Below are 19,911 nucleotides of genomic sequence, written 5' to 3' on the forward strand. Positions count from 1 at the left end.
ACTGGATGCTGAAGTGTCGGAGACCACGGTACCTGCTCAGTTCCAAAAGCTGGAGGTTCCTGAATAAGAGAGGCTGAGCATGCAGGCCCAGGCACAAGTGTTAAGTGTAAAAGATGTACTGGTGTAAATCTGCTTCAAAGGCTGAAAATTTAAAGTCGACATCCATAGGCCATTGCAGCAGCAAAAGATGCATGCATGCAGGCAGAGCAGAGCTTGCTTGCGCCCACTGGCACTCTGCCTTTGGCTTTGTTCCTTGCTGCCTACAAAACTTTTGGCTGGTGTCATCCACATTCAGGGCAAATCTTCCTTAGTTCACTGACCAGCATGCCAATTTTTTCCTAAAATGGCCTTACAGATCCACTCAAATACAGCCAGAGAGCCAGCCAGATAGCTCAATGGACTAAAGCAGTTGTTTAGGCAGAGCACAGTGGCTGGGGTTCGATCCCCAGCTTGCCATGCTAGCCCTGCCCCAGGGGTGTGCTGAGATGGCAATTGAGGCTGGGCGTGGTGGCATGCTCCTGTAATCCCAGCACTTGGGAGGCTGAAAACAGAAGAATCACTACGAGTCCAATCTGTGTAGTGAGACCCTGAACACCTTGTAGACCTTGAACCAAATATATGAAAAACAAATGCCCAGAGATGTGCTTTGTTAATCTCCTAGGCTTATCTCAATTGGAATAAGTTGATAGACAAGATTAAACATCACAATTATCTACAGTAAGAGGAGACAGAATATATAGGTAAATTGATTCTTGGGTCAAAAGGGCGGAATGTGGAAGTTTTTATTAAATTATTTTTGTGTTTATATACAAATTGGAAGAAAGTCATCAACTGAATCAATAGACAAAAGGAGATCTTTTGGAAACTAGAGTAGCATTTAGAACAGAAGATGCAGCTGACTGGACAACCATAACAGAATTAGGGGCATCACTGAGAACATACTTGGTGGGTGGAGTCATAATTAAAGGAAATTAGCTTCAGTGCTGCTTTGACTTTTCTTTTTCAACTTCTACTTTTCCATGTTTGCAATGGATCACATGGCCTGAAGCGCGACGTGTAGGTATCCTACCACCAAGCTGCATCCCAAGCCTTCTTTTGGTTTCTCTTTCACCATGTTTAACTGCACAGGTGGATGAGGAGAGCAAGTAGGAACACAGATTTCTTCAAGTGGAATTTTGGCAAACAACTAGGTGAGTAGAAGGATAGCACACCTATGTGGTGCACTGCTGTCACTGACTGGAGAACATATTCTGGTAAGAAGAGTAAGCTATATGACAACAATAAGGGAGAGTGAGATGTAAACTTCAAGCCCCGTTAGATTTCATATAAAACTGAAACTAAAGTCTCAGCTTGAGCAGCTCAAATATGCAGGACAGAGATTGTGGAGGAGGCACAGCTGTTAATCATGGTACATTCTAGAACAGAGTTTGATTAAAGGAGACCACAAGGCTATGAGAGGAGCACACAGCAAATAGAAGTCAACCTTGGTTGCTTAATGGGTTACCTAAGTTGTTGCTGCAGTCACCAATGTGATGCTGATACACTGCCAGTAAGCACAGGTTGTTTTGAGACGTGAAATGGATTCCCCGGACTCATCAGGTGACTGTGAAGAAGGTAGGCCTTGTTGGCAATGCTATTAACAAGGGTTTCTGTGAGGGGACAGATGATAAATAGGATACATTTTCCCCTCCTCTGTGTCTCAACCTTCTTCTTAGTCTTCTATTTTCCCACAGTATAATGTGTAAATCATTTTTTGATCAGAATTGTACATAAACATATCATAGGGTGGACAGAGAATGAGATGTCTTCAAATAAATACTAGTTAATTTAATATTTGAGGTGAATGTGTTGGAAAAATAGAGAAAAAATGGATTTACCCTATCATCTTTGTTCATATGGCTGAAGCTAACATTTAGCTGCACCAATCTTTTAGGGAATCTAGATTTGAATTTGTTTTGAGAAAATACATGAAAAAGAAATTGTTTATGATTGGAATTTTGAGGATTTTCCTACATGGTAATCATGCTATTCAGAAATTTTATTACTGCCACTGTATCTTTTTTTTTTTTTTGGTAGCAGGGATCAAACTCACGACCTTGTGCTTGCCAGGCAGGCACTTAAGCTACTGAGCTATCTCCCTGGCCCCTGCCACTATATCTTTTAATAAAGGAACAAATTTAAATGTGCTATCACTCCACTAAAGACATAGACCAGACTTCTGAAATGTCAGATTCATTAAAAAGGAATAAACTGACTTCTTGGTTTGCCTATCCTTTCTACTTTTGGTCTCAAGTTTTTAATTTTGAAAATTATTTGTTTAATGTGAAAATAGTGCCTAGAATGTACCCAGATCAGTAAAGAAATTGTTTGCTTGTGGTATCGATGTACGTGTTACATGTCCTTACCACTGAGGAAGGATAAGGTATAACAATATCAAGTGTCAGCCACGTATTCAAAAGTTTATTTCAGAAAAGTGAACACATACTTCTGTGTTTTGTACACAGTAAAGAAACAATGAATTGGGATCACAATCTGACTTATGTCTATGCATTACATTTACTGTTAACTTTTGATTTCTTTACTTATTCAGAAAGTATAGCATGTTCTGCTGGTTTCCTATTATATCTTTATTTCTTAATATAAGAAACTATAATTTTCCCAATTAAAAATTTGTATTGTCCATAAATTTTCATGATGTTCTCCTAGAGAATGAAATATACAACTTTTCCATGGATTGGATCAGAAGTATCCCCTAAAGGCCATGCCCTGGGCTTGTCTGCCAGGCTTTCAGCAAGTGACTGGACCAAGAGGGTCTACTAACATCAAGGAGTACGTCCTCTGAGTACTTGATTCTTTCAGTGGGCTTATAAGGAGGAAGGATTACTTGTATGAAGCAGGTCACGGGAACAGGGCCTTGGGGACAATACCAGTTGCAACTCTTTTACACTTTCCCACCTCTGCCTAGATAAAACAATCAGTGGAGCTCAGGAATATAATTGATGAGTACTAACACAAAACTCCTAGGAATCATGAAGTACAAAGGAAGAAAAGACTTTGGTATCTAAAATTTAAAAAGTACGTGGAGGTCCTGTACCACATTAAAGTGCTGATCAATAAAATGCACTTCCTTATTATAAGAATGCTTTACATAGTTAATGGTCAATACAAATAATTCCACAGATTGTGTGTGTGTGTGTGTGTGTGTGTGTGTGTGTGTGTGCTACTTCCAAATCACTAGCCTTTAGATGTCACTCAATCCTTGTCTATCTTGAAGACCTTTACAGTCTCTCCTTAATTTCAACCTCTCTACCTTTCCCAAAGTCAAAGCTGCTAACTGCTCAAAGTGCCACTGTGATTATCAGTATTGTCAGTGGAACCCCTGCCACTTGGATTCTAGCAGGGTTTCACCGAGAAGCTTAGAGCTGTTCAAGTGTCACTGTGCTAAGAATATTGCTTTAAGAATTAGTGCTTTATCTGGGTGTGGTGAGGCCTGCCTGTGTCTCCAGCACTTGGGGGAGCCAAAGCGAGACTGTAAATCGAGGCTAGCCTGGGCTACATGGTGAGTACAAGGTCGCCCTGAATAACAAAGAAAGAGGAAAGAAGAGAGAGAGAGCGAGAGCAAGAGGGAGTGAGCAGAAGAGAGAGACAGAAAGAGAAGGGGAGAATGGGGGAGAGAGAGAGAGAGAGAGAGAGAGAGAGAGAGAGAGAGAGAGAGAGAGAACAAATGTCATAGCAGTAATTAGGTATGTGGAAAACCTGAATGAATATTTATTGACATGCTGACTTTGCTAAAATAGTCACTATTTACTTTCATTTCTCAGAATTGTAACAGTTAATGCACCAAAAAGAGTCTAAAACAAAAATAAAATATTAGAAACAAGATAAAAAATATAAGAGAAAACTGGCAGAAATAGCACATACAAATTGTGAGATGTTGAAAGAATTACCTAAGATTAAAAAGTAAAAATGGCAAAGTGACTATTTGCACAAGGAATTATTATACTGTATGTGGATCTTCAGTAGATCATGGCAAGAAAGATAATTTTCTACTAGGAGGTTTTTCCAATATTTTAACATTTAATGTATTTAAAAAATATATCAGGAATATGTTTTGCTATAGATTTTCCTTTAGTCAACTGATATACTGATTTATCAGCCTTTTATGAATGTTAAATTGCAGAAGAGAAACTGCTCCATGGAATCCATCCTCTACATGGTTATGGGTCACTTGAACACCAGCGCTCTGAAGTCTGGTGACATACATGAGTCCATCATCTCTTAAGACGTCATACTGACACGTGAGGACATAGGTGAGGGGTAAACCACGCAGCTTGCTGTCATCTGCCAACAGAGGCACTGCCCTCACATCTAGGAGCCCAGGGTATTTCTGAGACAACTCAGGACTACCATAAGTTGGGTTGTTATAGGCATGTCCTTTTCTAAACCTTTCAGGGAGCAAGGAGCTCCAGTTAACAAATTTGAAGAGATGACTGTATTCTTCAGGTGCATGTCGGTTGAAAAGCATGGCCTTCTCCAGCATCCTGTCTGTGGTAAAATATTCAGTCCAGAGCCTGACCATGAGTGCCTTAGACAGAATCGGCATTTGTGCACTTTCTCCATATGACGGGGATCTAAGTCAAGAGGCTGAAGTGCAGAGTAAATTAAAGCCTGGATCTTGGGCTTGATCTTGATATCTGGATCATCAAGGAGCTGAAACAAAATTAAAATGGTGTCTACAAATTATTTTCATTTAAAAAGAATAAAGTGACATGACAGTCTATATGTAAATTCACAATATCAAAAAAGAAAAGGAATAACTGAAAAATAGCATCTCAACAAACTTTGAAATATTCAAAATGATTGCCCAGAAGTGCATGTTACTAATCTAAACCATACTCTTACCTTAAAGAAAATTAGCTGTCCTCTATGTGTCATGGACATAGAAAGAATCTAAACAGTATGTTAGTGTAGTTCCCTTTTGACCAAGAATGACATTTAGAGGAGCAATGTTAATCTGACCTTTTTTATTTTTCTCTTAATATAAAAGTTCCTTAAGATAGACCAGGGTATCAATATAGTTTGTCATTGAGAGGAAGAGTCACATGTGACCTGGCTGGGATGCTTTAGCATTACTTGGTGGGGTGTCTGTGTGAAGCATTCCATTAACCTTATTCTTAATTATCAGGTCTAATATGTTGGTACTGACCAAGATCAGTGGTCTAAAAACAGGAATGCACAAAGAGTGTACCATAACAGAAAGTGAGTCAGAAAAGCAGTTTGCAAATGTTTTACTTTTCAAAATAATACTTGAAAAGATAGTTTTACTTACTTTTGAAATGTATACTACATTATAAGTATATATCTATTTCTATCTAAAATAGACATTGAATGTGCTAAAATAGTTTGTCAATTGTGATAGTCATGTACAGGTAACTACAATGATGAAAATCATTTGTTTTTCAATATATTTGGTACAGGGTCTACAGTGTCTCACTACATAGATGGGACTCGTAGTGATTCTCCTGTTTTCAGTCTCCCAAGAGCTGGGATTACAGGCCCGGGCCACCATGCTCAGTCTCAATCTCTGTCTCAGAGTGCCTCAGGAGTGGGGCTGGCAGGGCAGGCCAGGGATTGAACCCCTGGCTACTGTACTTTGCCTAAACAGGCACTAGTCAGCTGAACTAGTCAGCTAAGCTCTCAGGCCGGCCCTAAAACCAAGTATTATGGACATTTTGGAGATGATTTACAAAGGTAGTTTCAAGTTGCCAGGTATTTTTAGCAGGAGGCCTTTGACCTTGTTTAATAATTGTTTTCCTTTACAGATAATGATTGAACAGATGGTTTAAACCTGGCGACATAGCATCTGGAATTTGCAGGTCTCAAGAAAGTTCAAATCTTTTGGAACCTAATCTAATGTTTTTTCCACTGCATGATGAAACTAGCAGTAATAGTTAGAAATCTTTGTGTGGTTTCAATTACTTTTATATTGCCATTATAGGAATATATGAACACAGTGTTCTTTTCTTTTGAAAATGTTGCCAAAAGACATTAGAAGCCAAAATATTTTTATTTGAAAAATATAAATAAATTCAATTAAAATAATAGGAATGTTCAAAATTTCTTTAAATCCATTATTTATAAATAGCCAGCTAATGAAATCTAAATTTCTACTGATATATAAATAGTTTATCTTTATATATTTACTACTTCAGTACTTGGGGAAATAGCTGAGACGGCTCAGTAGAATAAGCGCTTGCCTGACAAGCACAAGGGTTTGATTTCAATCCCTGGCTCTGCCAAAAAAAAAAAAAAAAAAAAAAAAAAGGAGAAACAAATAAACCAGAAAATATTCTGTTTAATCTTGGAAAAAAATATTACTCATCATTATTAATGTAGTACTATATTTTAGTAACAGATAAAGTATTATTTTATTTATATTAAAATCTTTTGAATACTTCATATTTCCTTTTTGTAAGTAGAATGGACTATTTGAATATGTCAATTATTTTCCAAAGATAGTGTGATTATTCTAGTCATAGAGGACAAACCCACTGAGAATTATTGAATACATGTACATTTCTACAAAGGAGCTGAAATTCATTTCTTGGTCTTACAGTTACACTTATCTCATTCATCTGCTTAGTACAAAATTTTATTGCCATGTGTAAAATCTTACCAGTGGAATATCCAGGGAATTTTCATTTCACTAAGAAAAATATTTGTTACAGGAGCAAAAGTCATACTTCCATATCTTAGGTATTTCAATTAAAATTCTTTTTGCTATCCTCCTATTTGCACTTGTTTTAGTACATGGACTTATTTATCTTAATCATGCATGTATTTAATCTTCTTATAAGTAGATGCTTTTAAGAAACAGAAATACCAAGCATCCTACCTGGTGAGTCGCTGCAGCAGCCAGGTCCCCCCTACCCCCACACTACTTCTTTCAGGGTTCACACAGATTCTTTCAGGGTTCACGCCATACTGTTCCAGAACATTTTTGTGTAAGAACCACCTTAAGCTATTATACACATCTTCAAATTGGACTGGAAAATGATATTTAGGTGCTAACCTATATCTGTGGAAAGGAAAAGTAGTTTTCTTTTTTCTTCTTTAAAAGATTATATTGAGGAACAATATGTACTTGAGAAATACAAGCATGTGTGTATCTTGATAAATTTTTAAACTAAACACAAGCACACAGTCAGCACCTGGATCATGAAATGAAACAGTGCCAGCACTGGCAAACCGTCTTTTTTCTCTTCATCTCTACAAGTTCCTACTAACCAGGCATAGCAACATCGATTAATACTGCCTGCTTTGCCATTGAAGTAAATGTTGTGGGTCAACTCTGCATAGGAACCAGATCAGCCAGATAGAGATTTGAATAGAGCCTTTTATTTACTGAGCTCAGGTCCATCAGCCACTTTTCTCACAGGAGAAGGCTGATAGGCCCCGAACGTAGGTAGCAAGGGGGTATTTATAACAGAAATCACATCCAGCTTGGTAAGCAGACTTGTTATCTAGCACAGAACAACAGAAACTGCATTCATTTGACACAGCTGCAAACTGTTTATAACTAAAAGGTCTTTCACAGCTTAGCGATAAGTGCATATTTTTATGAGGTACATCTTAAGCTGACTATGTTGCAGAAGATGGTTGGGGAGGGAGTTTGTGTTAGCTTGCTGCCTTGACAAGAAACAGTTATTTATTGTTGAACAACCTTGAGCTGAAAGGGAGAACACATTTCTTAGAGCAGATAACAGGAAGCACAAGGGGTTTTTATAATTTTTTACAATTAAGGCACAAAACTCTATTAACCCTTTACAGTAAATAAAATTGAATAGAATGCATGCCTAGGCCACTAGGTTTGGTTGTTTACCACTGTTTCTGAGCCTCACTTGTACTGCTGTATCTGCTTTTTGTGTTGTCCGCCACTGTGTCAATAAGCTACAATATCCACCGCAAGGAGCTGAAGAGCTAGCTGCAGAAGGACAAGAACCAAGTGACTCCTTTTGTATGAGGTATCTAAAAATAGTCAAATCCTCAACTCAAAGAAGTACAATGCTTGTTGCCCAGAGAGGTAGAGAAGGAGAATAAATATGAAATTTGTAGTCAATGCAATCAATTGAATAAGGTGAATAAGCTTTAGAAATCTGCTGTACAACATTGTACTTAAGGTCAACAATGATAAGGTGCTTTTAACTTTTTTCTAAGAGAGATTTCATGTTAAATATTCTTATCACAAATAAATAATCACTAAATGAATAAATGTTTTCTAATTTAAAGGAAGCTATGAGAATTGGGTGGCTTGCAGTGTTGGGATTTTAAAAAACAGTTCTGTAATGATGACTACATGCTTTTGAACATTTTTTTTTGCTGATATATGCTTACAGTATTAGTGGTAATAAAGTTATAATATTTATTTGGCTTAACTTAATACTGTGAAAGAGTTTTTGGTAAGTAGTATACTGTGCAAGTTTTTCTTAAACTACCAGCTTATAAAAGTGCCTGTTAATATACTTACCAACCTTTTGTTTTATATCTTTCCATTTTAGCCATTATATATAAACACATTATCTAGTGCATTTCATTTATATTTTATAGGTGTTATACTGACTTTTCATATTTTTTGACAATTTGTATTTTTTCTATAAACTGTCCTGAAATCCTTCTATACTTATCTTAATTTGTAGGTATTTGTATTTCATATAGGAAAATGCATGCATATTTTAGCATTTATGCACCTCTCTATAAATATACAGATACTTCAAAGTTTAAGAGATGCAAGTTCTTAGTTCTTGGCATGATTACTTCATTGAGATGCAATTCACAAATTCAAAATTAATTTCAAGGTTTTGCTTCAGTGGCGTCCATCATATCCACAAAGTCAGGTAAGCATCACCACAAGTAATGTTGGGACATTTTCATTGCTCTAAACAAAAACAAGCCCTGTACCAACTTTTCATTACTTCCTGTTTTCCTTACCTCCATCTTTGAGCACCCACTAATCTTTCTGCTCCCATATATCTACCTGTACTGGACATTTCATGAAGATGTAATCATACATTGTGTGGCCTTTTGTGAGTAGCTTCTTTCACTTTGAATAATATTTTCAGCATTTATCCAATTATATCCAGGGAGCCGGAAAGATGGCTCAGTAGAATAAGCGCTTCCCTGGCAAGCGCAAGTGCCCAAGTTCTATCCCTGGTTCTGCCAATTATATCCATATTTTATCTAACCCTCATTTTCAGCACTTTAACTTTGGAAGTTTTAGGAATAATAGCTATGTAAATGTAAGTTTTTATATAGCTATGGTCTTTTTTATGTGTTTGGTACAGGGTCTGCAAGATTCACAGGGTCTCACTGCGTAGAATGGACCCATAGTGATTCTCCTATGTTCAACCTCCCAAGTGCTGGGATTACAGGCGTGTGCCACCACGCCCAGTCTCCATAGCTGTGTCAGTGCACCCCGGCGGTGGGATCGAACCCTGGATGCTGTGCTCTGCCTAAGCAGTAAAGCTGTGTTCTTTTTTTTTTCTTTAGTCCAGTAGTCCATAATAGTAGTGGCTTATCCATAGGACTGGCAATGTCAGAAGTTGTTGCCTTCAGCCTCTTACAGCTCCACGTATTAATATGGTTTTACTTTTTATACCTCATTTTTATAATTTTCTGCTGCATGTGTAACACAAAGATAAAGCAAAACCTATATAACAAGAACTGTAACTTTTGTATTAGCTATGTTCTTAGAGTCCTTATAAAAATACTCAAGAATGGAAATTCTGGATCATGTCATATGACAAGTCTAGTTAGTATAGCCATTTCAGAAAACTCTAAGCTGTTTTCCATTATGACTGCACCATTCCTTATTCTTAGAAGTAGTGTTTCCCATGAAATCTTTTTTATTATCTACATTTTTTTGGTAGCCGCACTTCTGTTTGTATGGTCGCATTTCACAGTAGTTTTGATTTCCATTTTGCTGTCATGGATGTTAAGTATCTTTTATTGTGTTTATTTTCCATTTTACTTACAATAGACCAAACTTATCCATGTTTTAGAGTGAAGATTTTTGTCACTGTCTTCATTGACAATGAAGATTGTCATTTGTCATTATTTGTTTATTTATTTATTTTGGGTACTTGGAATTGAATCCAAGGACTTGTACTTGTCATGTAAATGTTGTGCTGCTGACCTATATCCCTGGCTGAGTAAGTGTATCTTTAAAGGCAAAAAATAAAAAAACCTCATGGAAATTTTAATACTTAATCTTTGAGATTATTCTTATTAGTTGTACTGATGAATAAAATATAGCCACATGTCTTATTCGGTCATTCAACTTGCTTTCATTAAAAACAATTTTTTCACATAAAGTTGAAGTACTGAACTGAGTTCCAGCATGGGTTTCTGCAGTTACTTTTCAGAGATATCATTCTATTTACTATGTATAATGTGATAAGTTATACACAAATATTATGACTATCTTATAAATTTGTAATGATTTAAATAAGTAAATGGTTATGAATGTATTATTTATTGTTTTCTTTCATGTACTGGTTTAAATTGAAATTATATTCTGTTACAGCATGATTCTAATTCACCCAGAGTTTTTCTGTCCCTTTTCATTTCAAACATGGAAAGTAACCCAGTGACTTTGTTTATTTTGGAATTAATTTTAATGTTTCAAAATCAGCGAATGCTAGATACTAGGCTGTCTGTTTTAGGAAAGTTGCCTTTTCACATTCACAAGGACCATCTGAATTACAAAGTGCTTACAACCTGTGTTTACAGGCGATGTTCTAATTCCAAGACATACATTACTGACAACTGTGAAAAAAGTTGGAAAATAACCAGTTCCAGTAATTATGCTTGTAGATAATACAGTTGAAAGTTATGTGGAAATTCTTTACTATCAGTTTTTCCTATGTGCCCAAGTAAGACACCCACCACCCCTACCAGCACAGAGATATACGTCAGTGCTCCTCTGACTCCAGATAGCCCAATATCTTAATGGCCTTCTAAGTCCCACTTTTAAATAATTTATTTTTGGCATAATTGTATATCATGCACTCATGAGAACTGAGAGAATCCTGGGAGGAGAGGCATCTCTTAACAAAACAAGAAAAAAAGGATCTTACTTAGTAGATACAACAACAGCATCAAGTCTCTCTGCTATCCATCTTGACACCTGGTCAAAATGAAAGGAAGCTAAAAGAAAAACAATAAAATCAAGATATCAGTGAGAATGGACAAAGGAAGGAGGTCTGTTCCCCTTACAAAATAAGTAACACTTTACTGTATGGGACACTAAAATAACAGAGACAAATTTAGCACCGTACTTATCCACAAGAACCCCATGTCCCAAGCTGGAATGTGAGCTCCCCTGGACCCTTCTAATTGCTCCTCATTTCTTACACCTCCTGCTGTGCATATTTTGTCATTGCCCCTCTTAGCCAGAAGCGTTCTCTGATTCCAGCTCCTTTACTGGAAGGGACACTGATTGGTTGCTTTGCATGATGCATATGCACAGAAAAATAAGACAAGTCATTGCCAGAGTTGGTCACTTGTGCCTGTCATGGAGCCTTCTGGAAGTCTGAACCAGGATAACTAATTGGAGCCCAGCCAGGGCAAATTAGTGATTTAGTGAGACTCTGTCTCAAAAAAAGAGGAAAACATAGCTGGGGATAAAACTGTAGTAAGGTGATATGTTCAATCCACAGTAGTCAACTTTCCCCCTGCAAAACAGAAGGTCACTTATTTCACCAGGGTTTCCTCATTAAAATGTAACCAAGGATATGCAAACAGAATGATGAAAACACAGAAGGCCCACTAACCTCTGTACAAGACAAGAAAAATCACATCTGAATATAAGTGGAGTAGAGCTATGTGCCTTAAGTGGTTGGAATTCTCTTGTATGCTACTTGTATCTGTGTACCCTCCTACTTGGTGAAGCCTGTCATTTTTTTTTCTCAATCTAGGAATAAGATTTTGTGGTCTCTGTCATTTTTTAGCCCCTATGCACATCCAATTGCTTTTTCAATACTTTAAATGTTCCTCACTCATATTTCCTCTGAGATGATTGCCTATCTTTCTTCAAATCTATTTTTATTGTCTTCAATTTCTTCAGTCTACCAACTTATTCATAAATCATCAATGTTAAAAAAAGAAATAAAAATATTTTCCTTAATTCTCCTTTAATGTATAATTCTTTCACTTCTTTCTATTATAAGTATGTTCCTTTAAGGTCAGACAGTGCTCCTGCCACTTGCGTATTTCTTACCATTTGCTTGTTGTTACTTTTTTTGGCCTTGAACTCACTGTGTAGACCAGGCTGGTCTTGAACTTGCGGTGATCACCCTGCCTAACTCCCCAAGTGCTGGGATTGTAGGTCTGTGCCACCGCACCCAGGGTGACGTGTTTTTAATGTGAATAACCATTAAGATTGGCCTCAGCACTATGAACATACAATATTCACAATTCAATATAATAAAATATGCTCTAAACTATTTTGTTTTATCAAAAAGTAAAACAAAATTTCAGAACAAAATAGTAAGAGAATAACAATCTTTTAACTATGATAACACATTTTATATATATATATATATATATATATTAGTAAAAGTGAATAGGATAAGTATATATATGTGTATATATATATATATATTTACATATATATTCTTATCCTACTCACTTTGCATTTTTTCATCATTTAACTCTTCTCATTAAAATTTTCTCTGTAGTTATTTCCTTTTTGCTTCATGACCTCTCTGACCATTTCGTAATGCCTTGCTGGCTGGTTTTCATCCTCGATTCATGTCAAGGTTCCCAACTGATCTGTCCTCACCTTCCCTGTCTTCCTGAAACAGGATGATTATTTTACCTTGAGTCCTCATTGCTTTATCTACCCTATCCCAAACTATTCTCTCCTGATTTCTGATATTATTTTGATTAACTTCAGGCCTGTAATGTTTTTTATCTGAACTAATTATTCTTCCCCTCTGGACTTCAGAATTCTTAAATTAGATCCACTTTCATCTTGACCCCCCAAGTTGGTCTATACTCTAGTCATTAGATATCAGGTATTTTAGGGCTCAAGTGGCTTACTATATTTTCTTTCTGACTATTGGGGTCTCTATTCCCTTGTGCCTACTAAATATAATTGGCTTTCTCATTATGACTTCATTGTAACAAAAATGCCCTCATACCTCAGTTTGTTAGTTGTCCAGGTAAAAGCTCTGGTTATAGTTCCTGTTCTTTTTGTCTCTTAGAAATGGCTGGCCACTGTGACACATAGCTGGGCACTATGGTACATATTGCATAGACCAGTCTCCAGTTGACAAGTCATTCTACTTCTGTACTTTCTGCTTTTTTTTTAATCTAATATAAGCCCTAGATCACTAGAGATCAGAGTCTGATCAGTACTCATCGTTGTGAATAAATCTGCCTCCAAATCCTGGGTGTCATTTTGGTGTTTCTACTTGATGTTGAATCTAGAGAGTTGGTCAGGAAGAGCAACCACACCGGCCTCTTTGTTCACCTGCTGTGGTCCTAGCAGGCAGTGCAAGGACCTCTCCAGGTCCCAATAAAGAGACATGTCTTTTCGCAGTTCAGCTTACAGGCCTGGAGGATTCGTGGCTCTCTCCTTCAGTGGTTTGCATCAGACCCCAGTGGGAGGAGGATGCACTCTGTCTGTCTGTCTGTCTGTCTGTCTGTCTGTCTGTCTGTCTGCCTGATTCTGGTAAGAACCCCCAAAGTCACCTCAGTTAGTCAGTCTGTCAGTCCTGTGCAGTTGAAGCATCAAGAGAGCTTAACCAACTCTTGTTAGTAAAGGCCACTCAGGGGGGAGGGGCTGAGGAGATAGCATAAGTGCCTGCCTACCTAGTAAAGACCACTCTCAGAGGTAGAGAGTTGGGCTGTTTGAGCTCTGAGTGCCTGCTGGATGCATGTGTGAGTGGAATGGACAGCATGACCAACAGGCTGCTCCATCTGCGCACCGAGACTGGGAAGCCCTACTCATGGTGGCTGACTTGGCCCTCACCTCGGGTTCTGTGGTGATAGACATATGGCATAACAGAGGCCTCACATCATTGGTAGCTAAGTCACACTAAGTGCCTGGGAAGGGCATGAGCAGGCGGGCATCTGAATGGTCTTGCTCTGAGGGACACTTATCTGTTATACCATCATTCAAGGATATACAGTGTGCACCTGAGGGAGATACAGGTGAGCTAGCTAAAACTGACCGTTCTTGACTGCAGGAGAAGGGGCTTTTACAGGTTAAAACTGAAACAAAACTACTCTCAGCATCACAAAAAAAAAAAGAAAGAAAGAAAAGAATAAAAGAAAGAGAAAAGACACCCATTCTTCCTGAGAACACCGCTTTGCACCTTCACGGGATACCACAGCTGCTGCCAACATCTATAGCTCCACTCCCTGTTCCTGACTCATCTACTTTCAGCCAATCCAACTGGTTCCCTCTAGCTATTGCCTGCATTCGGCCACAGAGGCCCTCCCTCCAGAGCCTTCCGCTCGCATGCCTGTTCTTGTCGGAAGGTGTCATCTATGCTCATCTGAGATGACCATCAACAATTTTTTCTGAGTTCACATTTTGACTGTAGAAAAATTGGACTGTCAGCCCCAGCAACTGCATTGCCCCCTGTCATGCCTAAATGGATAGGACTGACCAAGCTCTATCAAATTGGGCCCTGAGAGCCCACGGTCAATGCAAAAGGTTGTGCCCCTTGGTTTTGGTATTTTCAGGCTGCTTATCTCAGTCCTTGTTTCTCTGCCACCTGCTACTGTGGTTTTTGTTAATTGACCTGGATTCTGCTTACCTCAGTCCTTGCTTCCTTATCCCCTGTTAGGTATGTTGTTTTTGTCTTAAACTCAATGGACGGTTGTCCCAAGAGAATAGAACAATTAATCAAGCACTTGATGAGCATCTAAGACACACTGGACACTCTCCTAGATGAAATTATCTCCTGCATTCTCTTGCCAGCGTAATTCATAGAACAGACAGGGCTAAATTATATTTCTTCCTATAACCAATTTAGGGAAAACTGCATAATAAGATAATATCGGGGACTTTGCCTAAGATCACTGATGACTGTAACATTACCGCTTCTAGCTGGGTCCTGCCTCAAAAGCTCACATGTGGTCCACCCAGCAAAGATTTTCCAGGGAGGCGAAAGGAGGGAAAATGCAGCCCCCCTCTCCCATCCAGTGTACTTCAGCTTGTTAGTTGCCCAGAAAATAGTTCCAGTCCCAGGTCTTGTTCCTTTTATTTCTTAGAAATGGCTGGTCTCTGTGCTGCATAGTGTACAGGTCAATCCCTGGTTGACAAGCCATTCTACTCTGTGCTTCCTGTTTATTCACCCACTCTTAGCCACAGAGCATCAGAGCTTGGGCTCTGACTTTCTGGGAACAATCCTGATCATTGACATCAATAAACCCTCCTCCGAATCCCAGGTGATGTTTCAGTCTTTCTGCTTGCCACTGCATCGTGATATACTGTGGTGTTTACTTATGAATCAACCAGTTAGGGATTGTCTCCTTTTGAATGTAAGTTCCAAGAAGAATTAGTGTGTTCCAAGATGCCATCAAAGTTCTTAGAATGTTGCCTAGTCTATACTTAATACATAAGTAAATGAATAGACATTAGTTAATCTTGATATCAAATTTAAAATGAAAGAAATAGCAGTGTATGTTTTCCTAAAGTTATTCTACAAATAAGAACACTTCTATCTTCTCAGTTTATGAGTTTGATGAGGAAAGAAATGAGTGAAGGGGAAATAGTGATTTTAAGTTTCAGAGAAGAGAAAAACTGCCACAGGTCAAAGCAAGAGAAAAAAGAAGACCTGTAGTGTCTTCGTTGCAGAGCTTTGAGGAAGACTTTGTAAGAAGGCTTTCTAATACATCACAGCAGAGACTTTTCAAGACATTCTCTTACCAGGACTCCCCATAGCCCAGCCGCCACCACGGATGTAAAACACAGCCCTTCTTAGTGCATCTGGCTTCCTCTTGGGCACATACACATGGACAGGAATACTGTCGAATTCCGTGTGAACCACGGAGACATTTTCATCTGAAGTTGGTGGGACCTCCTTAACTGGCCTGGCACTCACCGATAAATCAATAAAATGGCCAAGTTCCAGAAATTCCATAAATGTGACCTAGAAATGTAATGCACACAGTGACTTAGAGTTGATGCTTTGATTTTAAACAGATTCATGAGTGCCACACCTCAATTTCTTTTGTGAAATAAATGGCATCTTTGTACATGAATCCCCTTTTTCCATTTAGAAAAACCAGAAAGGCAATGGTTTTTGCTAGGGATTATTAAAAAGCAAGTAATGAAGTTAGTTTTTATTGCACAAATGTGTCAGGTTTCATACTACACTTTAGGATTCCAGACACATGAAGACAAATTCTCTCCCCAACAACTTCAGAATAAAAGACAACAAGACAAAAGAAGAAAATGCTATAAAATGATATAAATGGAATGGCGTAGGTCTTTACAGTTATTCTGAGCGCACACAGCAGGTAATTGCTAAAGCTCCCAGCACACAGCATAGAGAAAGTAGTTTTCAAATAGTAAATGCAATTTTATCCAGCATTAGAAAGGAAAACCTTTTTCCAAGAATTTAACTAATTAAGAAAAAGGAAAAACACAGAGGTACTGTATAGTTCCTGTGGATGTAGGGAAGGCTATGCAGGCTATACAGGATGCCAAAGGGCACACACAGTTGACATTAAAGAATGGATGTGGGGGAGGGCAGCCTCCCTCAGTCTGCCATTCTGTTTTAGAATGAGAGTAAGTCCCAAGCTCTCTACTGTAATTACTACTTAAGGAAAAGCACATGAATTTTTTCAGATCCTAAATGCAGCAGTACTGTCCCTTCTATTTGCCCACATTACACTGTTTTCCTCTTTCTTCTCTCCTTCAAAACATTTTTTATTATTGGAAACTTTTAATTCATTGGATTCTAAGTTATCATTTTTTTTCTTCCACATTAACTGTCAAGTAAGCCAGTTTCCTTATTTGTCAAATGGGATTTGGCAAAAAGTCAAGTTGTTGAATAAATGAGAAATAAAAGAATAATCCAGAAGTTATAAATGAACCAGAGACAATATGACTGCAACAGTATGTGACTTGTACATTCGTGCTGTATAATTTAGGGTCAGGGTGTACACACAGGTAAGTTGTCAAGGGATTTGGTGATGTTACTCCCTGGGAGAGTACTTGCCTGTCCTTCAAGAGACCTTGGATTTCTATATAATAAAATATTATATAGCTTATATAGCTGTGATAAAAGATTAATTCAGGAGAGTACTATGATTATGTTTTTGCTACTGTGGTTTCTTTCCTACCACAGCCTTTTGTCTGCATTCTGACCTCTTTTCTTTTTTCTGACCTCTTTTTTTGATGTCAGAGAAAACTATGCTCCATTCTGGAAAGAGAACTTAGAAAATGAAGTGAATGAACCAAAGAAAGAAATAATGGGGACATATACCCAAAATGCTAGTGGAGTTGACCTCTCTTGTTTGCCCCCACTGCAGCTACTCCAGCTAGCAGCCGGGCTGAAATGGTCTGCCTGAAAGTTCTCTCGTGCACTCTGCGTATTGTCTCCCAGTAAACCTTGAGCATGTGCCCACCAGCCCGTCTGTGTAGTATTTGAGAAAAAAATTGAGAAACAATGTGTTTGGGAACAAATTCAAGGTCTCATGCACAACAGGCATGTGCTCATCTGCATGCACTGACTGTATAGCCTGATCCTAAAATATACGACATGAAGGCACAACTTACATACTGCTGCACAGTCATATCATCTCTGGTTCATTTATAAAAACTAAAAACCAACCAATAACTAAGATACAATTTCAAAGGAAGGCCACCAGTATGATATTAATGCTAGCAAGACAAAGCAGGTTTTCACTATAGCCTTCTGGCCTGTCTCCTTATGCTTGCCACTATTGTTATTTGTAATCATGATTTTAAGAGAAAATAAGTTTTGGGTCAGGGAGATAACTCAGTAGAATAAGCACCTGCCTGGCAAGCACAGGGTCCTGAGTTTAATCCCAGTACCACAAAAAAAGATTAATATTATAAAAAATAAATAAATAAAATAACTTTCAAACAAATTATCCATTATTCTATGTAACACTTATTTTAAAAAGACAAAAAGTCAGTAAATCAAAGGGCCACTCTAGAAATTTACATGCATGGTAGGTTGTCACACATGCACATCTGAATCTGTAAAATTCTAGACTTACCAAATGCACAAAAGTTTTCATATGTGTATTAGTCCATATTAGTCTCCATGGCTCCTCAAGATTATCTAGAAGCGGTATATAAAAATAATATGCTGTAAGAACTACCACAATCAGAAGGTACAGTCACTTTCTTTCCATTCTGTAATTTTTACATTTTCCTGTTTTCATAAGCACAGAAAGTAAACTATCAAGATATAGCTGAGGAGTGGATTTTAATAAATAGTGTGTTCAAGCTCCAACAAGGAGAACTGACTTACAGTTTGAACATACAATTGTTCACTTATTGTAAGAGTTGGAATCATAGGTTAAAATTTAATTTATTATGTAACAACAGCCTTGTTGATTTTAAGGTAAGGTTCATTGTGTGATAAAATAATTTCTGCCAATGATTATACTTTTTTCTGTGGTCCAATAACCAAGTATATATGAGCAATAGTTTATGAATAAGTCTTTTTGTTTTAATAAAGTTACTCAAAGAAATCATAAAACAGGGTCACTATAAAATACAGAATTATGAAGAATATATATTAAAGAGGTGGGATTACAGAAAAAAGAACATTATCACTGCCTTGCATAGAATTTGCATTTGTTGCATGAGACAGAGATGTTGCCACTTATTTATAATAATTTCTTGAGAGAAGAGGTATAAAAATAAAACAGAACTAGTGAAAATTAGCTATATATTCTAAGATTCCAATCCTCTGATAAGTGATTAAGGTATGGACTCTAAATGAGTCAAGCAATGGATCTGTCGGATCAACCCTATGCTATTAAGGAGTGACACGAGCTTTAGTAAGTTGTATAGTTTCAAGTACTGGAACCAAAACACTGAAATGTCTAAGAGTGTATGGAAAACTTTTTTTTTTTTATTAAATAGCTGTTTTTCTCTCAAGATTGTGTGTGTGTGTGTGTGTGTGTGTGTGTGTGTGTGTGTGTGTATGCCAGGATAGTGATGTAAAGAGGAATTGAACAACCACATTCTTAGATTACTGCGATTAAGGCTGCTGCTACTGTTGTAAATTTCCTGCCACAGCTTTCTTCTGCACTCTGACACCTTTTCTGATGTTAGAGACCTGTGTTATCTACTTCTTCAAGGGCTCCTTTATTCCTTATTAGTGAACAAAAGTGGAGAATAAAACAGAGGGACTGTTGTGTTTGCTGACCCAGGTCAGTGTGGTGTGAACGAAAGTAGAAAGAATAGACTTTCAAAATATGATTCTGTACTCATTTTTATATTTAACACCAATGTTGCCTCTTGTTTTCTTACTTTTGTAATGAAATTTAGCTTTTTCAGCGAATAGCTTTTCATTATCACATTGAGATCATGTGTATTGTTATTACAGATTAGAATACATTGATATACATTGAGAAAAATAAAATACCTTAAAATGCTTCACGTACTATATTCCTTAAAGAAGCATACTAAGAAAATGAATAAAATTTGTTAAGCTCATTTAGTATTTTGTATGTATTCAATTTGAACATAACAATATTACTATACTTAATGCACTATTGATGCAACAACTTTGGGACTCTTCCACCACCCCAACCCAAGGACAAATTTTACTAATGTGCATTCTCGATTATGCCTGTATAATCACTGTGATATTTGTGGCTTATATCACTCTCCCATGCTGATGTTTA

The 19,911-nt window shown here is 37.5% G+C and overlaps 1 pseudogene; it reads right to left on the reverse strand.

Annotated features, from left to right (window-relative positions):
• Positions 1-3,676: 3,676 nt before the first annotated feature.
• LOC101589630 lies at positions 3,677-18,495 on the reverse strand (annotated as a pseudogene).
• Positions 18,496-19,911: the final 1,416 nt, after the last annotated feature.

The sequence above is a fragment of the Octodon degus genome, unplaced genomic scaffold (assembly GCF_000260255.1).
Source record: "Octodon degus isolate 3935 unplaced genomic scaffold, OctDeg1.0 scaffold00186, whole genome shotgun sequence".
In the NCBI taxonomy this organism is placed as follows: Eukaryota; Metazoa; Chordata; class Mammalia; order Rodentia; family Octodontidae; genus Octodon; species Octodon degus.